The sequence below is a fragment of the Acanthopagrus latus genome, chromosome 7, assembly GCF_904848185.1.
Source record: "Acanthopagrus latus isolate v.2019 chromosome 7, fAcaLat1.1, whole genome shotgun sequence".
NCBI classification, from domain to species: Eukaryota; Metazoa; Chordata; class Actinopteri; order Spariformes; family Sparidae; genus Acanthopagrus; species Acanthopagrus latus.
This window is the reverse complement of record NC_051045.1, coordinates 21089391-21111331: the sequence shown is the minus strand read 5'-3', so window position 1 is coordinate 21111331 and position 21941 is coordinate 21089391. Positions and strand designations below refer to the sequence as shown.

General features: G+C 42.6%; 1 long non-coding RNA gene across 5 annotated transcripts in view; it reads left to right on the top strand.

Annotated features, from left to right (window-relative positions):
- LOC119022203 overlaps positions 1-21941 on the top strand; it is a 48914-nt gene that overhangs the window by 11787 nt on the left and 15186 nt on the right. Inside the window, exon 4 of one of the 5 annotated variants that reach the window (XR_005075854.1) lies at positions 10655-11176. The exons of 3 other annotated variants lie outside the window; for them this stretch is intronic. This is a non-coding gene — a long non-coding RNA (uncharacterized LOC119022203). Of the gene's footprint in view, positions 1-4801; positions 5680-10654; positions 11177-21941 lie in introns of those variants that run through there. One more of the 5 variants, XR_005075855.1, reaches the window with a different exon arrangement.

Sequence of the window (21941 nt, the reverse complement as noted above, 5' to 3'; positions counted from 1 at the left end):
AGCTGACAGATGTGTGCCAGCTGTTTGCATAATAAATGAAGAAAATAACACACAAAATGCCAAGAGATTAAATACTCTTACTTCTATTTTCTTTACTTAACAGAAAAATAAAACCATACACCGTTTGCATTCAAGTTCCTCTCTTCTCCTGAACTCAGGCGAGCTTTATTGTCTTGTTAACTGAACGTTAGACACACTTCATTCAAAGTTGACATCAACAAAATAAAACTTGTCACGTCCCTGTTGTCAAACTACCTGCTGTCCGTCTTGGAGGCTGTGTTCAGTCCCAGTTGGTGTCCAACAGTGTTCAGTGTCACGTCAGGCTGCCACATCTGGTTGAGCTGGGCACCGTCGCCCAGGCTGTGTCCCCCTGTGATCTGAGGTCCTGCTGAAGACAAACTCCAGGGCCGCTGCCTCCACATCTAAATGGACGAATTAGCTGCCGGTAGTTTGCTACAGCCGAGGATTGCTAGCAGAGAGCAGCAGCTGTTGTTCCTCAGGTGATGAGCCGCCCCGTGTTTTCAAATTCTGGCCATATCCTACAAATTACACCATCAATCCTACAGAAAGGTAGCAACCCATCTGATACAGACCAATGTTATTTAACAAAACTGAGAGTCTACAGTTTCATTAGCAGAAGCTAACACACACTGGCGTCCTGCTAAAAATCGCCAATTGGCCCCATTCCCGCTTCCCACATGTGAGGTAGCCCATCTGTGATTTTTATCTGAAGCATTACGTTGTACATCACTGACGTCACGTTTCACATCACACTTGCGCTGGAAACAGTTAACAGAAGGGAAAACAACAACAGACCCATTGTTAAAGAAGCATCTGGAGCGTCAGAACCCCGCAAAATGACTCGTTTCACCATCAGAATTTGAGTCATTCATTCTAATAACATTTGGCAAGTCTAGAAAAACCGCAGTTAGCAGAAGTTAGCCAACAAAGCTGGGAAGTTGAGCTCTTTTGGCTTCAGAACGCCACTGAGCAGCTTTTATTGTAATGAACAGGGCTCCACCTCCAACGCTTCGATCAAAGCAGGCCTGAAGTCACACAAACCTGTATCTACTGCAGAGACTGATGACCAACAGACCCACGTCGCCATCCATCTGTAGTGTATTCAGCGAAAATCTCTGATACCTCAGATATAAAATATCACTCTCTGAGATCTTTCATCCATTTATTCTCAACATATCAAAAACATCCTGACACATGTTCCCGTAAAGGCAGCAGATTCTCTGATTCACACAAGCAACACCTTTTTCTACGTGAGCATTTTAACACCTCCGCTAATACCATCAAAGCCCTCTGTTGATCAGCGCACATCAACAAAATCATGTCATGTCAGAGCTTCCTGACCGCGTGTGTTTGTGTGTGTATCTATTTCTGTCGACAGTGGAAATGACGCACTTTGTTTATGTGTCATTTCACACCAACTCACCGAGGCCGTTCGAGTTCATGTCATCGATTTTCCTGGAAAGAAAAGAAATCATGTAAAAACTTCTAAAGTCACGAGGTATTTGTATTGGTACTCCAAATGTGTTTTCAGTAACTGATTGAATAAATCGTATGAAGGCTTTAAATTATTAATTTAGTTTGGCCCAAAGCTAAATTTGATAATTGTTGTGATTTTCTATTGGTGTGTTCTTGCTTCACTAATTGCTTATTTTTCACTGGAATGGGTTGAAATTTGTCCAACTGAGGATACTTTGCAACAACTGATATTATTTTCTTACACTGGAATGAAGAATCTTTCATTTTAAGAGAAATTGATATCCCCTCTAGTTTTCAGTTTCTTGCAACAGAGTGTTGATTCTATGTATTACTGACACAGTGCTATCACAGCCAGAAGCTACTTTACGTACCAACACCAGAGCACATAGTCATAATAGGTTCAGGCTCAAATTCTTCTTGGAGAAGTTTGAAAGTAAAGGTTCAGACATTTGCCCTAATGGTGTAACATTGTGTTGCGGTGCATCAGCCACTGTTGTGAACTCTGTCGTGTTTCCATACATCACCGCTCTGGCGGGTTTCACAGAGGATGTATTGGTTTTTTCACTCCCCCTGAATGTGAGCAAACAGACTGTTGCAAAATGGTGTGTGTGCCACTGGGAGAAAACAATCCACTGGAAAAATACTTTCAGGTTGAAAACACCCCTGGCTGCTGAGTAATTGTGTAACTGAGCTTAAACAAACCAAGTACATAAATGCAATAAAGTGAGCTGATCCACAGCGGCTGTGACCGACAGAGACAAACTGTCTGGGTATGATTGCGTCGTGATGAGACCAGACGAGCGTCACATGAAAAGAAGACGCCACTGGGATCATTTTGGAAAATCTTAACTGATCTTAACAATTGCTAATTGGCTGCTACGCGGCCTCTGCAGAGTTAACACCACAGATCTGAGACACTTTGGGATGAGGTGAGATGTCTGAAATGTACAAATAGATTCACGCCTCAAAGCTGTTTGGGGGAGGGATGATGTAAAGAGTGAAATACCAGATTCGACAGCAGCCGATCTGTGAGAATTTCGAGGAGCGGCTTTTAAGAAACAAGCACTTGAAGACGGAGGCGAGCGATGCCCCATCTGTGTGTTTCATGGAGAGGCTCAGTGGCAGCAGCAGCAGACAGAAACCAGACACAACCTGCTCACAGCAACGCTGTAATTTGTCGTAGCGTTCTTATGGTGATGTATGCTCAGTGGAGGACACATTCAAGAAGGGAATCTGCAGACAGTGTAACTTATTTTGAGTGAACAGCGCAGATATTGTTCTTTGGAGGTAGCCACAATCACACCCTCTACCAGGTCCTAATATTTAGCACAAAGTGGTTTCCTCCACAGTGAAATAAACAATCCGACGCTCTGCTCACAGCGAGTAGCCTGAAGCCGAAACAGCGCTCAGCTCCAAAGTGCCTGTTTGGCACGTTTCCCTCTCCTCTGCTGCTATTTGCAGTGTTGGCCACAGTGGCCGTCTCTGTTGTCAGACTGAAACCCCTGTGAACAATACAACACTCTTGTTTTGGTTTGAAGAACCCGAAATGTCACTGTGCTGGTCATATGTTTTCTTCTCCTGCAGTGCTAATGCGGTGCTGTTCAAGAGCACTCTCATTCCAAACGTACAGTGATGCATCAGGCAAACGAGCTAATGCTGAACTGCTTCCTGTTCTGTGCGTCAGGGCAAATTAACTTAAAGTGGCTGTAATCACATTTTTTCATATATCCCAGTGGATCACATGACTACTTTTATGGGCAATAATCGCTGGTTTTGATGAACCCACAGAGTAATCACACAACTCTGCAGGTTGCAGCTTTACTCTTTTTTCAGTTTCTTTCATTTTAATTTTTAAACACAACAGGCAGCTGTTTTTAAGCTCTGTATGTGAGCACCGGATGCCAGCTGGCTGATGATTGTACAGCCAACCTGAATTGGAGCCTGACTAACACTCTATTTTTGGGGCAGATGCCAATAATTATATTAGGATGTAAAAAATTCACATATCCACATATTGACCCATTTTCTATGTACACAGAATTTATACATGAACAGACATTTCATTGTTATCAAATCTTTGAGACAAAGATATGTAACAGAGAGAGGATCATTAGGAAGATCACTAGAAATGTAATAATTATTCAATGTTATTATAAATATTAAGCATCTTTTTCTGCATTTTAATTATTGCATTTAAAGATTGTCTTAATGTCGACATAAATGCAGATAGCAATATATATGTGATGGCATATACCAGTATCTGCTGTTACTATCAATATATTAGTTGGGCTCTGACCTTTACAAACTGAAGCAAGCGTCACTAGTCGTATCCTTTTCAGTAATTAGATGCTGGTATATTTTGTGATTTAAAGCCTTTCCCAGTTCAAAATGTCCCTCCCAGCAACTTTGACAGTAAGTGAAATAAAAAGGAAAGATGTTCACCTCAGGTATATAATGAATAAGTCTAGTGCTGCTACAACAGTCAATGGGTGAAATACAACACCGAACAAAAAAAAAAAAGACGATGAGACTGCTGAACAGTTTCTTCCTCGAGTCGAAGTGAAATCACTTGTCACTGCTGGTGAGATCAGCAGCAAATCTTCTCTCCTTATTTTGTCAAGTCGTGTCTTAGTCATCAGATTCATCGCTCAGCAACACTCCTATCCCCAAAGACAAACTTTAACTTTCCTACAAGCTTAGATAAAATCTAGGCCTCTTATACACCTGAAAACAGGTCTATGCAACCATCATTTATACATAAAATATATTATGCATCACATAATCGCTATTTCCTGTATGTCTAATATTGCAGGGCTGCTTTGGTCCCTGCTGTGTGCATTAGTGAGTAATTACAGGCTGCAGCCAAACTGTCCTGCCTCTATTTAAAAAAGGGAAAGTGAGTGCAAAGTAATGGAGCCATTTATGAACAGTTTGGACGGATATGAAGGGGAAATGAGTCAAATTGTTTGAACCCGCTAGCTGGCGAGTAAACAGAAAAGCTGCAGACATAAAGAAGAGTCATTTTCATCCTGGTGTAGAAGCAGCAAATGTTGTCTGGGACTCTGGCAACGTTCGAATGCTTTGTTGCTCTTTACTGTCGGGCCCAGAGCGCCTGGTGTCCACTCCGAGCCACGATTCTGTAATTACAAACAGTCCGCTTCGGTGCCAGGATGCAGACTGGCACTCATCACGACAGTCAATGTAAGCACCCACACTTTGGCCTTTGTGCCGTTACACGGCAGCCATCTTAGCTCCAAAGTCCTGCTCTGTGGATGTTGCTCAGTAACTTGTGTCTCTGTGCCAGCTGGCTGACTGGAATGCCACACATCTAACCATGGAGATTTTATGGAGGGAAACGCTGCGTGTCTGCGGCCAAAACTTGTTGAGTCCAGAGAGGATGCTTCACCAGACCTGGCCGGGTCCAGCAGTGTGTGGCTGTTGTGTGTGTGTGCGTGTGTGTGTGTGGTAGAGGGGCAAAATGGTCTTTGTGCTTCTTTTAAAATAGAATTCACCCAGTGCGACTTTTACACACCTGTCAGCCTTTTGTTGTCCCTGTCCCATCTTGTTAATACCATGTTTCAGGGCATGAAATTCAGAATAAACAGCAACTTACAAAGTTCAGTGTAGTTCATGAGGGAAGTTAAATATATTGTCTTTATCCTGTTTCCAATCCAGTTTATGTCAGTAAGTAGAAGCCATTTTGTTTCACATGACCTCCCAACATTTTAGAATCAGGGTTGTACATCATTGTGCAGTACCTCTTGTTGTCATAACGTTGAGATTCAGTTTTGTTGTCCTGTTTTATTTTGTAAGGTTCTTTCTTATGTGTCCTGTTGTGTTACTTCCTGTCTTTATCTCATTTTCCCTCCCTTGTGATTGTCCTGATTAGTTTCACCTGTTCAGCATCCTTCATTTTTAGTCCACATGCTTTCTCTATTTCTGATGTCGATTCTGTTCGTGCTTTGTTACGTTTTGAATGTTTTGTATTTCCTTAGTTCTTGTTTTTTTCTTCTGCCTGTTGTTTTTGCTGCCTGTTTTCTGTTATTGGCTTATATTATTAAGTTACTTTTTTGTCCGCATTTGGGTAGTTTTTTGCTACTATCCTAGGAATGTTTTGGGAATTGCTGGAAGTCTTTGGCATCATGTCATAAAGTTATTGTATAAAAGAGACATCATGGGCCAATAAAATGCAAGCGCCTGTTATTTTGTTCACTTATGTCAATACTAGGCTCAAGTAAGGAGCTGACTGCCCAATTATCAAGACTTTAATCAGCATTATGGTCATAAAATTGCAGCAATCTGTTTTTAAAACTCTTTCTGGCTCATCATCAGCGTCTGAGATAGAAATGATCCCATCTGTGATCACATGGTTAAAAATCATACTTTCTTTCCTGCTCACCTCTCTCCAACACATTACCTTGAAATTTGACACTTCCTCCACCAGTTGGTTAAAACATCCAATTTATCTGGCTCTGTGCTTATGTATCCAAGGATAAGTTGTGTGTGACAAAAAAGTTAAACAAACTGAATGCCCTTGCGATACAGTGCAATTCTCTTGATTATGCAATTTTCCAAGTGTACGCACAGCTTTCAGACTATTTTTGCATCTCTGAGTGATCCGCGGAGCTCGACTGCATAACACACGAGTCATTACCTCCTGAAGAAAAGCCTCACATTGTGTTGTTATTGTGTGCAGCGGTATATTTCAGACAAAACAGAAAAACTCACAATTGCATTTAAATTACAAGGTTCCTTTTTTCCTTGGTATCGTTTGTTATTCTCCGGCCCCCCGAGGCTCCTCCATGCCCACTTTTTTGGCATCTCTGTCCACCAGAGTGTAACAGCCAGCCATCCAGCCAATGAACCAGGAAGCCAGCTATCCTGCCCGCCTGCCAGCTCTCTCCTCTCAGGCCGACAGACAGCGGAGGAATGGGCTGGCCTCTAGAAGCTAATGGTTCATGCCCTCCTCCCAGGGCTGAAAATGAACTGGAATGTTGTTTACCTCAAACACACCAGGCCGCCGCGCATGGAAAAAAAAAAAGAAAAAAAAAAAAAGATCTCAATACAGAAGCTGAAGCCTGAGACTCAGGTAATTTTCTTGAAGGGTGAGGCATGCTGGGGCCTCGCAACAATCTCATTGATACCTTCAGATCATTTATTTGATTTTGTACCAATTTTTTACAGACAAAACAAAAGTAAACCAAGTGTGACAGCTTGAAAATAGATTCAAGTCTAACTCTGGGCTCAGTGTGTTGGCGTTGTCAGCAGCGACTTAGCCAAGCACTGTGAAAATGAAAAGATCAATTCCATTAAGTTAACACAGCCAACAGTGGAGTAGTTTTCGTGCTGCAGAACTCAAACATAACATATCTGCATTGGTGTATATTTATTCCTCTTTGCACCGTGTCCTGCTGAAGACAAAAACTGTATGTGCTCGGCGCCTCAAGTGACACGAACATAAAGCTCTGATTGACTTGAAATAATCGTCCTCACTTGTAACATTTTCTGTCTGTCTTTCAGAGAGGGCGCAGGTGGAGTGATCCTGGCGCCGCACATGACATTTGACTAAAACTTCTGGGTTGTCTTTTATTTTTCGAAGAACGTGGACATCTATCTTGACAACCTTACAATATCTGTCACTGAGGACAGGCGCCGTGACCCGGCAAACACATTAAAGGTGACGGAGGGGCCATCTCGGCGCCACCAGAGACATTAGATTTGGGTTCCTTGTCCAAAATTTGAATTGAAGGAGCCCCAAGTGGCATTATACGCCAACCGGGGGCATTTTCAGAAAGACTGTTGATGTCTGTGTTGATGTATTTAGTGCCTTTCAGTGTCTATCATGCAGTATGGCTCATGGTATTCACACATGGGGCCCGACGTAGCATTGAGAGCCCCGATCACGACTGAATAGGGAGACAATGAAGGTGAAGTGGGAGGTCCATTCAGGACCATTCAAAGGCCTCTCACAGCGCACACAAGGGTTTTGAGTTTGATGATGAATGTTGTCTTGGAGGTCAAAGGTCATTTGTAGGGCCACAGAGGCGCGTGTCAGAGCGGAGTCAAGGTCAAGATCAAGAGTGTTTATGTGTGACTTTGTTGTCGTCGGACGTTCAGAAAATATGGTAACACGAGAGTTGTATTTGTGAAGCTCCAAAATCATGAGCTTGCACAGTTATTACTCAGAGGTACAGCAGATTTGATGTTGCGGCAGGAAGCCAAGGAAGAGTGGTTAGTATTCTGTGAATGAATGTGAATATTCTCAGGGCTTAAAGAGGAAAAATTACAAGAAAAAACTCTCAAATTTACAAGAAAAAAAGGTCATTATTGTCTGAGATAATAAAGTCATGAGCTTTTGGGGAAAAAAAAAATATCAGAAATTCACAAGATAAACTTAGATCAAACTCATCACACCCCAGAGGCAAATGCTGGCCGTGTATTATACCAGCAGTCGATGACCTAATCAGATAATACTAATTAGACTTTTTCCTTCCTGATTTAATGATAAGGAAACTCTCTTGACTGCAGCCTAGAACAACTATACTAAATACTATACATACTAAAACATTGTCTGTGACCAGTAATGTCATCTCATCCAAACCAGTATGTTGCTGTCTTCTGTATAGGGCCAATTCAAGTCAAACGTAAGTGTTTGTTCTGGCCTGTGCCCCACCACCATGTTTCTGCACACCACCTGAAAATGTTTAAGCATCCCTGCTGTAAGACACCATCAAAACTCAGAATAATTCTGATCTCACTCAGATCAGAGACACTGGCTCGGCTGAGCTCTCCAGTCGAGGATCCAGAGGTTTTAGTGCAGGTCATGCTCCTAGACGTGGTTCTGTGTATACAAGACTAGACTGGGTTTCTGCAGACGTATTCTATATTTCCACATTGGCATACGGTCACTGCCAGACGAGGACATTTCCATCACACAGGTGCGTGGATGAGGCCAGTATCATTTGAGCTTTGGGTTTTTTGGGACTTACTGAACAAAGTACAAATGAAAACTCGATTTTGTCGCTTTTCAAGTTTTTGTTGTTTTCATTGTAACTTCCCTTGCAGTTGAAATTTTTACGCTTTTGGAAATCTGGCAAAGTCGTGGACCAAAAGAATCTTCCAATGCAATTTGTTAAAAACATATCTCTCACTGCGCTGAAAATGTGACTTTTAATAAGCCACAGAGAAAAGGCGATTTCAAGCAAGGATGATTTCTACGCCGAACAACAGTTAAATTGTTCGCTCGCTAACACAATTTCTTTCTGTCCTTCAGCTCTTTATCTTTTAAGTGCTCAATTAACTTTCAGGGTCTGATGTGTGCAAATGAGGTGGAAGTGAGTGAACAATGCAACACTTACCAGAGTAGAAACCCCCCCACCCCACAACTGTTCAGTCAGAGCTTGAAAGGGCAGCAGGTTGCGTACTTGTAGTACTCTGGCCGGCTCAACCAGGCATGCGGTGTATCGTCGGTGACCTTCAAAACCCCTCAGACCTACGTGAGACTATCCAGGATCTGGTGAACCTGCCTCCACTTCCCCTGTTGATGTCTGTGAATGTATGACCTTTCACAAAGCCTTTTCAGTAGGTCTGCTTTGCCCCCGGGTCATGAAACCTGTTAGTGTAGATGAACAGACTTTTCCAGGGTACAGACAGAACATCGCAAAATGACTTATTAAAGGCGCCCTTCAGATTGGCGGATGCCTCCGTAACAGGGTTCAGTCACAGGTCCTTCAGATCCATCACTGCCCAAGATGTCAATTGTAAAACAGTAGTAGCCCATGTCTATGCTAGCAGCCTCGTGGAGCTGTAATGCTCACTACAAGCATCGAGACAAAACAGTTGAATTAAAGGTTAATGGAGAGATGATCTTGTTATACTTAGGAAAGTTTGAGGATGACTGCCATCGTTGTTCCACACTTCAGGGCACTTCATCCTCAGTACGGTGGCTGTTTCAGGACGTATCAGCTCATCAGGTTCAACCATTGTCAGCTCAGCTTTTATTAGCATCGGCTATGTGTAGTCTGTTATCAAATGAACGTATCAGCACAATGAACGTACAATGCTAGTTGTGTAAAATTAGCATACCGAGGGTATTCTTTTGTTTAGCCATGCTACTCATACAGCTGCTAGCACTGCTAAAAAGCCAATTAGGCCTGAGCACATTTATCATCCTACTGTTACTCAAGGGGGAACATTGTACATTTTTAATCAACTAAGATGCTTCCAATCATTAAATAAATTCAGCTGTGTGTAGATGGTTGTACGGTTCAGTGGGTCCAGGGGCTCTGGAGCAGTCGGCGTTAGAAAAAGTTGAACTGGCGGTACGTTCCTAACATCAATAAGAAACAAACTGTCGCATGCATCCAAACACATTAGAGCACGTTAGAGCAGTGCGGTGTGGCATGTTCGCGGCGTGCCTGCATGTCACGGTAACCATGTAAATTGCAAGTGAAGCATAAATGTAGTGGAAAGACGCTGGGAAAATAGTGAGTGAATTTCTTGCTTGAACTTCTGATTTTGTGCTCGGGTGAGCATGTCTGGAGGCGGGGACGTGTGCGTGTGAGGCTGTGTGTGTGCGAATAAACCAGCACTTGCGAAGAAGATTTTGATGTTTTTTTATACAGCAAATGGCAGCACAGCAGTGCGTGTTGGTTAACTCGTGCCGCTTGCTGAGTTAAACACCCGCGCGCGCACACATTCACACACCCGCAAAAAAACATACACAAACAGCGAGGCGCCTGCATGAGGTAGCTTCAGTTGAGTCACAGTTGTCTTGTCACACCCCTCCTCGCTATGAACCTGTTTGACCCGGCCACACACACCTACACAAACAAAACACAACGCACCCCAGATGCAAACATGTATTTGTGTCCCCCAAAATGAAGTATGAAGGGAGATGAAACAACACACATTTCATCCTGACACGCGGTAAAAACACACACCTCTTTCCTTACCTCCTGAAGTGTAGACATTCACAGCCCTTGGTGACTCTGACAACAGGGCTCATCTGTCATCACACACACACACACACACACAAGTGGGGGAGAAAATAATGACCAGTGTGTGTGTGTGTGTGTGTGTGTGTGTATTTGTGTATGTGTGCGCGCGTGTGTGTGTGTGTGTGTGTGTGTGTGTGTGTGTGTGTGTGTGCAAACAGCATGCACATTCCTGGAGCCGCTGACCCGGGCTCTGTGGGTAACCATGACGACCACTGCTTCACCATGGAGACGACCGTTACTCCCTTCACTCGCCCTCCTCCTCCTCCTCCTCCTCCTCCTCCTCTCCTGCTCCCTACTCCCTCCCCCCCACCCCTCCCTCCTCTCCTCCCTCGGCGTCTCTCTCCATTCACCAATGAAATCAGTCGATTCTTAATACAGGAGCCAGGTGTTTTCTCTCCATCACTTTCCATCCCTCCTTGTCTTCCCCTTCAAGAGAGTATTGTTAGTAGCTGAGGCGTGATGTATCTCATTGCTTTGTGCCATATAGAGCTCCATTATTGTTCAAAACACATCAGTGAGCCTCGCCGCCGCAACCGTGCGAAGCATTCCTTCATTTCCGTGAACAAACACACACCGTAGTTTATTTTGACACTATCACAGCCGTGCTGCTGAGGACCAGATGTGTATTAATACACCGTTGACAAATGTGCTATTTATTCTCGCATGATGAAATAATTCTGTTTCCCGGCTGTTTTAGGAAATTGTTTGTATAATAAAAAAACAACATATATTTTTCAACTCTGTCTTTATATGTATGTCTTTCATAGTTACTTTGCTTGGAGCTACACAGCACAGAGAGGTTGGCAACATTGGAATGTGATGATAGTTTTGGTATCTTCATGGGATCTGTTAACAATAGGTGGATAAAGTATTGACTAGAACTAGACTCATTCTCACAGATGTTAAAATGATTTACATTCCCACAAAACTTCTCGACAACTTGTGTCAAAGTTGTGTCAAATTCTAACACATTGTCTCCACAAAAAACCTTTTCTTCCCTTTTTTCCCTTTACCACAGACAGCTGTAAGTTTCTCCACAAGAGTTTGATCAAAACAGACAGCGGGAATTATTATGCTCTGAGCATTGGCAGCGTCAGGTATCAGTCTGAGGTGACATTTGTAAACCACAACAAACACTTTCATGGTTACCAATCGGGCTGGTCTGTGATTCTCTATTCCGAAGAATAAAACAGGAACTCACTCAAAGGAAAAAGATGTGACAGTGATGAGTCAAACTTTCTCTTTGCGTTGTCGCTTTCTGTGAGACAACAAGTTTCCCTTTCAACTAATCCAAAGATAAAAAGGGTAAACAGAGTGTGTTAGCTCTCTATTGCAGCCCCTGTTCTTGTTTTAAGAGGTGTAATTTGGCTGTTTTTGCAGTCGTCTACCCTTTAATGTGATAAATCAATTGTTAGCCTCTAAGCAGCGGTCACACTTCTTCTCCAGATGGAAGTGGTGGGTCGAAAACATGATGACTTACTGGTTCCTCGCAGGGCTAATTGGTGTTCTGCTGTACCACTGGCAAGATAAGTGTACCTAGTAAGCTGGCCCGGTCGTGTTAGTCAGCTATAACTGGTACTCTACTGCTCTGCTGACTTCCACCTGATAGATCACAATTGCCCACAGTTTAGTTCAATAAAAGTTACTGGAGAGGGGAAGTAAATCCCTACCTTGCTAACTTTGGTTAGCAAACTTTTAAGCTTGCTACCTCAGCTCGAAAAATAACGCTGCATTTCCAGACAACTTTGAACTTGTTATGGTCGGCCAAGTTTTTTTTTTTTAATTAACTTTTGTCATCATGCACCTGGAAGGCTTAGAGATCAGATGTTGGAAATTTCCTCTCGGAAAAACTGAACTTGTACCATGGACTCCTGTCTCTGACTTCAAACCATTGATTCGTTCTTGACAGGTTTTACTGTGACAGAGAAGGTTGAATAAAAGTAAATGGCATTTGACAGCTAATGGCAGCAAAAAGATTGTATCGTCCTCTATTTTGCTTTTCTTTTCTTTTCTTTTTTTTTTTGCTTTTATTTGCTTTTGCTTTCCTCTCCACCTGTCCCTTTTCCTAAAGTACTGTCAAGATGGTCAAGAGTGCAAATTTGTGTGTCACCAAAACTGAGGCTCCACTTGCCCCCCTTGTGTAAATCCACTTATTGCAGCAATTCCATGGGAATCAATTGATTTCTCAACAAAATTGCACCATTTTCTCGCCTTATTCTAACCCAGAGCAGTTCATGTTTTTTTTTTCAAACAGGAAATTATAAATAAATAAAAAAAATAAAATCCTTTCCTTTATATGCAAAACATAGGCGATATACTTTCACAGTGGTTCTGAGTTGTACCTTGCAGGCTTAACATGGAGGAACAACAGCAACTGCACATCTGTAGATGACGACAGAGGATTGTGACTAAACTTTAGAGCCTCCAGATACACATACGGATTAGTGTCAAATTGATAGAAAATGAAGAAATGAGTGGAGACTCATATCAAATGCAAATGCTTTCATACAGGGTGCATAGGTCGCTGAATGGTGTGATGAATATAAAAATGATGTGAATAATATGTTACGGTCATCATAATCACCTCATCTTAAACCAACTGAGCAGCGGTTAAAGGTCTCGGAGCGACACGTTGGACAGGGCTCTCCACCACAGCCATTAAAATACCAAATGAGCTACTGTCTTTTGGAAGAATGATGTTCCTCCCCTCGGCAAAGATCCAAAGACTTGGAGAATCAATGTCAAGGAGCATTAAAGTGTTTCTATGGACCAGCACTTCATTAAGACACTTTTTGTGGATTTTTCCAGCCCGTCCTCATCAGAGAGCGGGAGGGATAAACTTTTGACTTTCACTCCATACATCTGAACTCAAACATCTGCACTTTATACTCCTTTCATTTCCCAAAACAGGCTTGTTACTTTAGTTGTGATGCATTTGATGATTTTTATTTTTATTTATCTTTGCATGCCGCCTTCCCAGAGTCACAAAACTGATTTCAGCCTGTCAGTCAGTTCATAAGTCCTGGATCTGGATCTGAAATAATAGCTTTTTCTGTGGTGCAGGGCCTACTGTAGTTATGGAAGTATATCGAAAATTTTCTGGCAATGGCCTGATATCAAACAGCGCTATAGAGATTGCCTCCAGCACAATATCAGGCACATTGCTGGGGAGCGTTTTGTGGATTCTGACGATACTACTTTCCCCGCACACGTACACAACCAGCCCACCCACACTTGGCTGTCACTACATCTTGAATCACGACTTCCCGGCCTCTCCACATTAACGTGACTGATCTGAGTTTTGTGGGCGGTAATGTCTGACCTTCACTCAGTGACGTTTCAGTCAAGATGTCCTGGAGGTCTGTCTGGCACAGACAGGGCCGACCGTCGAGGGCGGCTCATAGTCATATAGTTATCAGCAGAGTACATCCTTAGCAAATGTTAAATAAATGGGGAGAAAGAGAAGTCTTCCCTCAGCTGTCCCCTGAATTGAATTGGAGGGAAGAATGATGAGGCGCTGCTGTGTGCGTCTGCAGAGGTGAGCGCGGTCTCTCTTCACCTGCTGTTTCGCTGTGCTTTCAAAAAGTCAATTTTTCTGAAATTTAGAAAGGCAGACTCATTTTAAGATTGATGACTATGAATCCTTGAAATCTTATTAAGGGTACTGAATGGATTTTGTGGGCCTCAGGGTCAGAAAACTTGCACTACCAATAAAACACCACATAAAAAAACCCTTCAGATCGAAGAAAAAGCTGAAAATCTGAGGGTTTTTTCCCCCCGACAGCAGCAACAGAGAGGTCAAATCAACAACTCTGTTATTCAACCTGTTTACTTCTTTTGTTGTGGTACTTCTTCAAAATGTTGTTTCAGCAATTAATATTGCAGCTTTAAACAGCGGCGACTTCACAATGACGGATTCACTTTTCCATGGATGCGTTGAAATCCATTAGGACGGTGTCGTGTTCAGCTTTCACATGCTGTGTTGATATCTGGTGATATTGACACATCCTTCACACCTTTATGATGGTGCGACCTGGAAATGACACCGAATGTGTCAAAATGTGAACAAGCATCAGATGTCTCAGGATGGGTCAGTGGTTCAAGGCCAGTAACGTCACGAGTTGGATTCCAGCCCACTTCTTTTGTCTCATCTCATATCCTGCTCCAGATTGTTGCTTCACATCTGTGTTTGGCTCTGGTCTCTTTGCTGTATTCACATAGAATGAAGTCAATGCATAGAGTGGAATCTCAGCGTAAAGTGCTTAATTTTCCTGGCGGTCCAGAAAGGGTGTACCGTAGATAATGTTTTTTAAAATGGGACAAATGTTTCCCTTCTCAGTTTGTAATCTTGACATCACAAGTAATTATTCATGCAGGAAGCTGTCAAAACAGTAAAAAAAATACTTTGTGATCACAAGTCACCAAAAGTCAAGATGTTGAGACAAAGAAATTGCAAGAATAACACTGAAGTGATTGCACTTTGTGCCTGAGCAGCCGGTCACTCTCAGTTACGCTGTGTTCCATTTCCCCCTCAGAAGATGGAAGTCGGAGGCTGGTGATGAATCATACCCGCGGTGTGACAAGTTGGGATACGAGTTCTAGCCAGGTTAGGGATACAAACACCGAAGCAGCATGCCCTCAGGCAGAAGTTGGACAGGATAGGAATTCATATGAAGTAAATAAGACAGAAGTGCCGATGAACAGTATCACAGCTATTGACTCGTAAAGCTGCCATCTTGGATTTCGTGGTCGGTGGTTGGTGAGGTGCGTCCGACTTCAGGTGGGCGCTCCAGTTGAAAACGCTGACTAGGACCTGTCCTTGTCATTACACTGTTTCAGATGTCTGCTCTTTATCAGGCCGATGTGGTTAGTGTTGACACGGTCCACAGTGTGAGGTGAAGGTGAAGTCTCTGCAGCTCCAAATAAATGTGCGCAAAAGAAGATTTCCGTTGCGTTATTATCACCTGTTTTATTACTGATTGACAGGTGTCTCAGCCTGTCACACCGAGCCATCGGTGGTTGCTGCCTGATTGACGGGTGATTGATCCGAACCTCGAGGCTCCACCAGCATCACACATTTTGAATTTCCTTATATCTGTGGCGGCGCCTTGTCACAATCCAACTCAGAACGTCATTGCTTCTGTCAAGTTTGTTGATGTGGGTTTTTGTTTTTTGCTCCACTCGAGAGGATGAGCAATGTTTCTGAAGCAACTCTGACCATCTGTCACTGCAGGAAATTAAAAGCTTTTCCTGTCTGAGCGCTCATTGTCTTTTGTTTCATGAATGTATCACAATTTCTTTCCGATCACAGAATTTGAAATGCAGCGTAGGTGGCGGTTAGAAGCTTTTGTAACCGGCGTTGCTGTTGATGATTTCAAGGACTAGTTACCGTAATGTCTTGAAATGAATGAGTCATATGATAGCAACAAGTTGTTCTTCATCTTCAAATAATGAAATTCATTTGTGACATTGTGCCTCTGCTTCTTCCTGAGCAGCCGTTTCCACCTTCCTCCGCACTCAAACGGAGCCTCTATTAAAGCCGAAACACCCCGAAAAACAAAAGCACGTACAGCTATATATAGTGCGGTTGTGAAATTTGGGGATTCGAGGCAGCCCGTGCCGTCCTCATTCATATTATTGCAGAGCGGTGGCGTCATGCGCCAACAAAGGTGACACCACAGGTACTTAAGTCTTCCATCGCTGTGTTTTTTTTCCCCCTCTCCCTCCTGTCTCTCTTTTATCTCATCACCTCCAGTCCTCGTCTGCATTCATCTTCCCTGTCTGTTCATCTGCGCCGTTTCGCTCCTCATCACCTCCTCTTTTCATCTCCTGTCAAATGATCTCTGAGACCAGTTTGATCCCCAGACCAACTCCCTCCTCCTTCCCTCCCGTCGATCTGTCAGTCTCGCTCTATTCCTGATTGTCTCCCGTTTTCTTTCCTTTTTTTTCCTTCCACTCTCTCTCATTCTTATGCTCATCTGGCGGCCTGTTTCTCCTTCCTTCGTTTCCCTTTTGTTCCTGCTCTCCTGTCACCTGACGTGTCTTTTCCTCCTCTTCTGACCTTTCTATCCACTCCCATTCCTGTCTTCTTCCCGTTAATCCGACCTTCCCTTTTTCATTTCTCTCCCGTTGCTTTTTTTTTTTCACTCACATTAACATCCCTCCTGCGTCCCTTTCTGTGAAACTTCCACTTTTCTGTGTCGCGCTCTTCATCGCATGAGTTTCCGTGAGTTTTCTTTCTCCATTACGCGACTTCAACTTTCTCCTTCTCTCATCAGAGGTGACGGAAAAGCCACAACGATCGTATGTCAGCAGTTTGTAAATGCTCGTTTTTTCCGGCCCAAAATTCAAAGTGTGAAAATGCCTTTTTGACACTGTTGTCTGGGTTGTTGTGCACGATGCGGTCCTCATCGTCTCACTTTCCTTCCAACGACCTTCCGCACATTTTTTGGGGCTTGTAATTCTCTCCCTCGCTCTCCGCCTTCAAATGCCAGAACTATTTCTTTACCTCTTATCTATCATTTCCTTTTGTGCCTCTCCCTCGTATTGTCTTCTGCCATTAGCTTACCAGTCCGTCTCATCCCGCCTCTGTCAGCTTTCCTTTCAGGCTCTTTGACCCTCCTCCTCCACTTTCTCTGTTTCCGCTCTGTTCCTTTTCTCCTCACTTTCCCTCTCTTCTCATTGACATTTCTCTTTCTCGTGTCTCTTTCTTCCACTCTCTAGGTCTCTCTACCACCAGTCGCCCCCCCATCCCACTATCCCCCCCCACCTGTCTCACACACACACACACACATGCACACACACACACACACACACACACACACACACACACTCTCTCTCTTTCCTCATTCATATTCCACCTGTGTCAGTCTCCTTGGAGTTGCCTGAGGGAATCAAATCCACCTTCAAATTCATCTTTTTATTCTTCTTATTCCCACTTCGACTCAAGGTCTTATTCTTTTCTCTATTCTTCTCCTCTCTGTAGTTTTTTTTTTTCTGTTGTTGTTGTGAGTAAGTAAGCGTAATGGGGCTGTGTAGATTTACTTAAGTTTTTGTGTTGTTTATGCCGGCTCAAAAAAATATGAGAAAAGACTCACGCGAATGCTGTTAAGAGAGTGAAATCAGCAGACACACATCCGTGGATTTAACGTTGCATTATGCGTCTGAATTTCACCCGGAGACGTCTCACTAAAAGCAGAAGAGACAAGGACAAGTTGAATTGTGAGAGGGGGGGAAAAAAGAGAAAAGCACATGATGAAGAAAGAGGAAAATCCTGTCTAGTCTCTGTAGAGGACAGTCAAGGATGCTTGCAGCTTTAAAGGGTATCAGCAGTGTTATTTCATTATTTCCTTTTTTCCCATCAGCACTGGTACATACTTGTGTTGGCAGTAAAGAGGCAAAACAAAGCTTTAAGTGGAGTGAGAGGTAACCTTTTTACTTTGCAAGGTCTTGTTTTTTCAAAGGGCAATAGAAATATGTAATAATATTTATGGAGAGCCTCTACTGCAGGTTCCACATCTCACAGTCTTCATCAGCCAGTAGAGACAGCTCAAGTGTGATCACAGGACTTAACTGTGGAGCACTGGTCCTATTAACAGGTGGCAGTACAATATTACCGCTTTCTCCTATCACTTGGCTTCAGTCCTACATTCAGGTTAAGTGATGGAACCTGCGTGGGCTCTGAATGAAGATGTGATTGAAATCTTTAAAAGCTAGGTTACTTTTATATCCCAAACAAAGAAATGTTCAAGTTTATGCGTGTAAAAGCACGTCCTCACATGTGTTTTACTGTTTGAATTTATTGAATATCTCTGCTAGTGCAAGGGTTACAATTTTAAATTTGTTTCATGCCAACCCACCAGTATGATTTCCAGTATGAGAAAAATATGAGAAAAATATATAAAAGAGGTGGGAATCACAGAGAGGATAGGATAATATCCATGATATGTTGGCCAAAATAACAGTAAGTATTGAGATACAGCGATCAAGCGATAATCAATAGACTGCGAGACGATTGTGTAACTGTACATCATGATATATGTCTGGCAAAAGAATACAATATACTCATTAAATGACAGAGCGCAGTATTGTGAGTGTGTATTCATTCCATTAACTGAGAAGAAACAATGTGTCAAAGCTGCATAGTCTGAGTTTATTGCTTCTATATCACACAAACAGACTGCGAGTGTCATCAATCCAACATAAAAATAGCCATAAACTGGCATAAGGCCAAACTGCCAGGAAGCAGAAGAGTTATGGAGTTTAATTTTTTAAAGCAAAGATACAATGGCTTACTAAATTCTTTTCAATCTGTGTAAATCAAGATGTTAATTGAGTCATGAAATAGTGACTCCGGTCAGTCACATTGTGCCTGTAAGAATAAATAATAAATGTTTGAAAAAGTAAAAATCTGGCACCAGTGTATCGATAATTATATCACAAGAGAATGCAAGACCTTATATTCCTGTATCAATATTTTGTCCTAGCCCTAATCAATTATACTTTATGTCATCATAAAATCTATGTAAATCTGCCCATCCTAATGTATTTCACTTAATCAGGAACAAAAGCACCAGTTTGGGAAATATGTAGTATATATGTATATGTAGTATAAAATGTAAATACTTAAGAAAGAGACTTGTCTTATAGGAGAAGGAAGTTCACCAAAAGTATCAAACAAACCCCTGCACACTGTCTAATTTGCAGAAATACATGTACTTGCGACCTAACAGATGTGCCATAATCAGTAGGACGCGCCAAAGCACCCTACTGAGGCATCACACCAGTCTATTTAAATAGATTCAAACAGAAATACTCTGCTTGGAACAGTGACATTTGTCCCATATGGTTTTTTTCCACCAAAAAGTATAATTACCACATAAAAATTACCCTCATTAAAACACTCAAACATTTTTTTTTATTCTAATAAATTCCCAGAGCCCTGCTTTGTTAAACCATCTGTCCAAAATCTAAAGACTTCATTTACCATCATATATGACAAGAAGAGCAGCAGCAGCAGCAGCAGCAGCAGCAAAAAAAAAAAAAAAAAGCCAGAAACAGTAAATTTTCGACATTTTAGCTTGAAAATGACTAAAATCAATTACAAAGTCAGCTTTCTTGACTACTTCAATGATGTGCACTCTCAAAACTGAGAGTTCACTCCTTCAAACACAGCAGCACTCTGAAGATGTTCTCGTGCCTCTTTTGCTGCATCTAGTGATGCTACAAAATCCACACTCCTCTCAAAACATGTGCACTTTCATCTTGGCAACACAGGACAACTCAAAAAAAAATATTTTAGACAGGATGTGACTGTTTTTGTGAACTTCCTCGTTGTCTTAGGATCCATACCCTGCGGCCTTCATCAAGCTGAGTACCAAACAGGGAGGAAGAGGAATAGCACTTTCCACGTGGCTCTTAGCTCGCTCATGCCTTTTCACTTTTATGGCAGAGTGCTTTAAATCGATCATACCTGACTGGATCCATGCTGGCTCAGTTCCTGCTGTTTGACAAAGGAGGCAGGGAAAGCAAAATAAAGTGTCGACTTCACTACATGCAGTTCACCACGACTTCGTAGCAAACCAGCCTCATGAAAGAGACCAGGTGTATTTCTTCCGCTGTCTTGTGCTTGTTTATCACGATGTCCGGCTGGTCGGCTCTTTCACTCTTTCGCTCTGAGCTTTTCCCTTCTCAAAAGGAGTTGTTTTAACAGAAACTTTATTTAACTTTCTTTCTCAATTTCGATCTAATCCCCACAACTGACTCTATCACACGAGGCCCACTCTCTGTGGAGGTCTACGTCATCTGCTCCTAAGTCAGTAACTTTTCACGCTGTGAATCGCGGCCTCAGGGTGGTGAAAGTCAGCGCTCTGTAAGCTCTTATCTCTTGAATCACAGCGAGTGAAGTGCGCATGTACCACTTCTTATTAGGAGCTATGGCCCAAGATTTTTGTGCCCAGGGCCTATTGACAAGCTGCCACTGGCCGAAATGCTAGGATACCGTTATACTGCTGTGTTCGAAGCTGTGAGTTGTATAAACGTTGGCAGTCGGACAAAGTCTCATGATTGATCAGCGACAGTAAAGATAATGGCTAGTGAAAATCTGGAGGGACATCAGAACGTATTTCAGGGTACATCTAGCGTTAGCTACCGTTAGACAACAGCTAACAGTAGTGTTGTAGTGCATCCAGCACATCTTCAGTTTCAGGCTCAAATAAATTTAGAAATGATTTTGCTATTGCATCGTCACACTATCAAACATTAATATTAGGTTGTGGTTCGATACAAATGTTAGCTGTTCAGAAGATGGAGAAAGTGGTGGTATGATAACAGTTCATCAGATTTGTTACATTTACATTTGTGGCCTGGAACACAGCACTATGATATTTGAGCTTCCAATCAGAGGTATATTGGCCTTAACATTGGATTTAAAAAAATCCTGCCCCCCCCAAAAAAAAATCTTTGGATTTTAGACTGACAAAAGAAACAATTTGGGAATCCTTCATGTGCATTTCTTGCAGCTTTTTTTGTCCAACTTCTTTGATCAAAGGCAAGACTGCCGAGGGTGAAGTGCCTGTAAATGGCTGCACTAGACGGCGTTGCTCTGTTGAATTTCATAGGTATAGACATTATTGTGGGGAAGCTTTCAGGACCTTCCTCTCTAACTGAAGCTGTATCATCCTCATTGAAAGCAAGGAAGTCATTCAGTGCTGCTGGAGGCGAGGGTCTGTTGTGTTGCATTCTGCTCATCGTGGGGGAAAAGCACAACATTCTGTGGGCAGCAACGTGCTCAAGGCTGCTCTCCTCGTCTCTGAGCCACCTCTCTACAAACTCCAGCAACATGAACAGCTTACAGCAGGTCACACAAATAACAACATATTGTTCTTATTAGTAAAATGTGTAGTACTGAATTTTGGTTACAGTGTTATGTTATGTGTTACAGATATACACCATATTGCCAAAAGTATTCACTCACCCATCCAAATAATTGAAATCAGGTGTTCCAATCACTTCTAAGGCCACAGGTGCATAAAAGCAAGCACCTGGGTGTACAGACTGTTGCTACAAACATTTGTGAAAGAATGGGTCGCTCTCAGAAGCTTGGTGAACTCCACCGTGGTACTGTGATAGGATGCCACCTGTGCAACAAGTCCAGTTGTAAAATCTCCTCACTCCTAAATATTCCACAGTCAACGGTCAGTGGCAAGCGATTGGGAACGACAGCAACTGACAGAGGTTGCCAACTTTCTGCAGAGTCAATTGCTACAGACCTCCAAACTTCATGTGGCCTCCAGATTAGATCAGGAACAGTGCGTAGAGATATTCATGGAATGGGTTTCCATGGCTGAGCAGCTGCATCCAAACCATACATCAGCAAGTGCAATGCAAAGCGTCGGATGCAGTGGTGTAAAGCACGCTGCCACTGGACTCTAGAGCAGTGAAGAT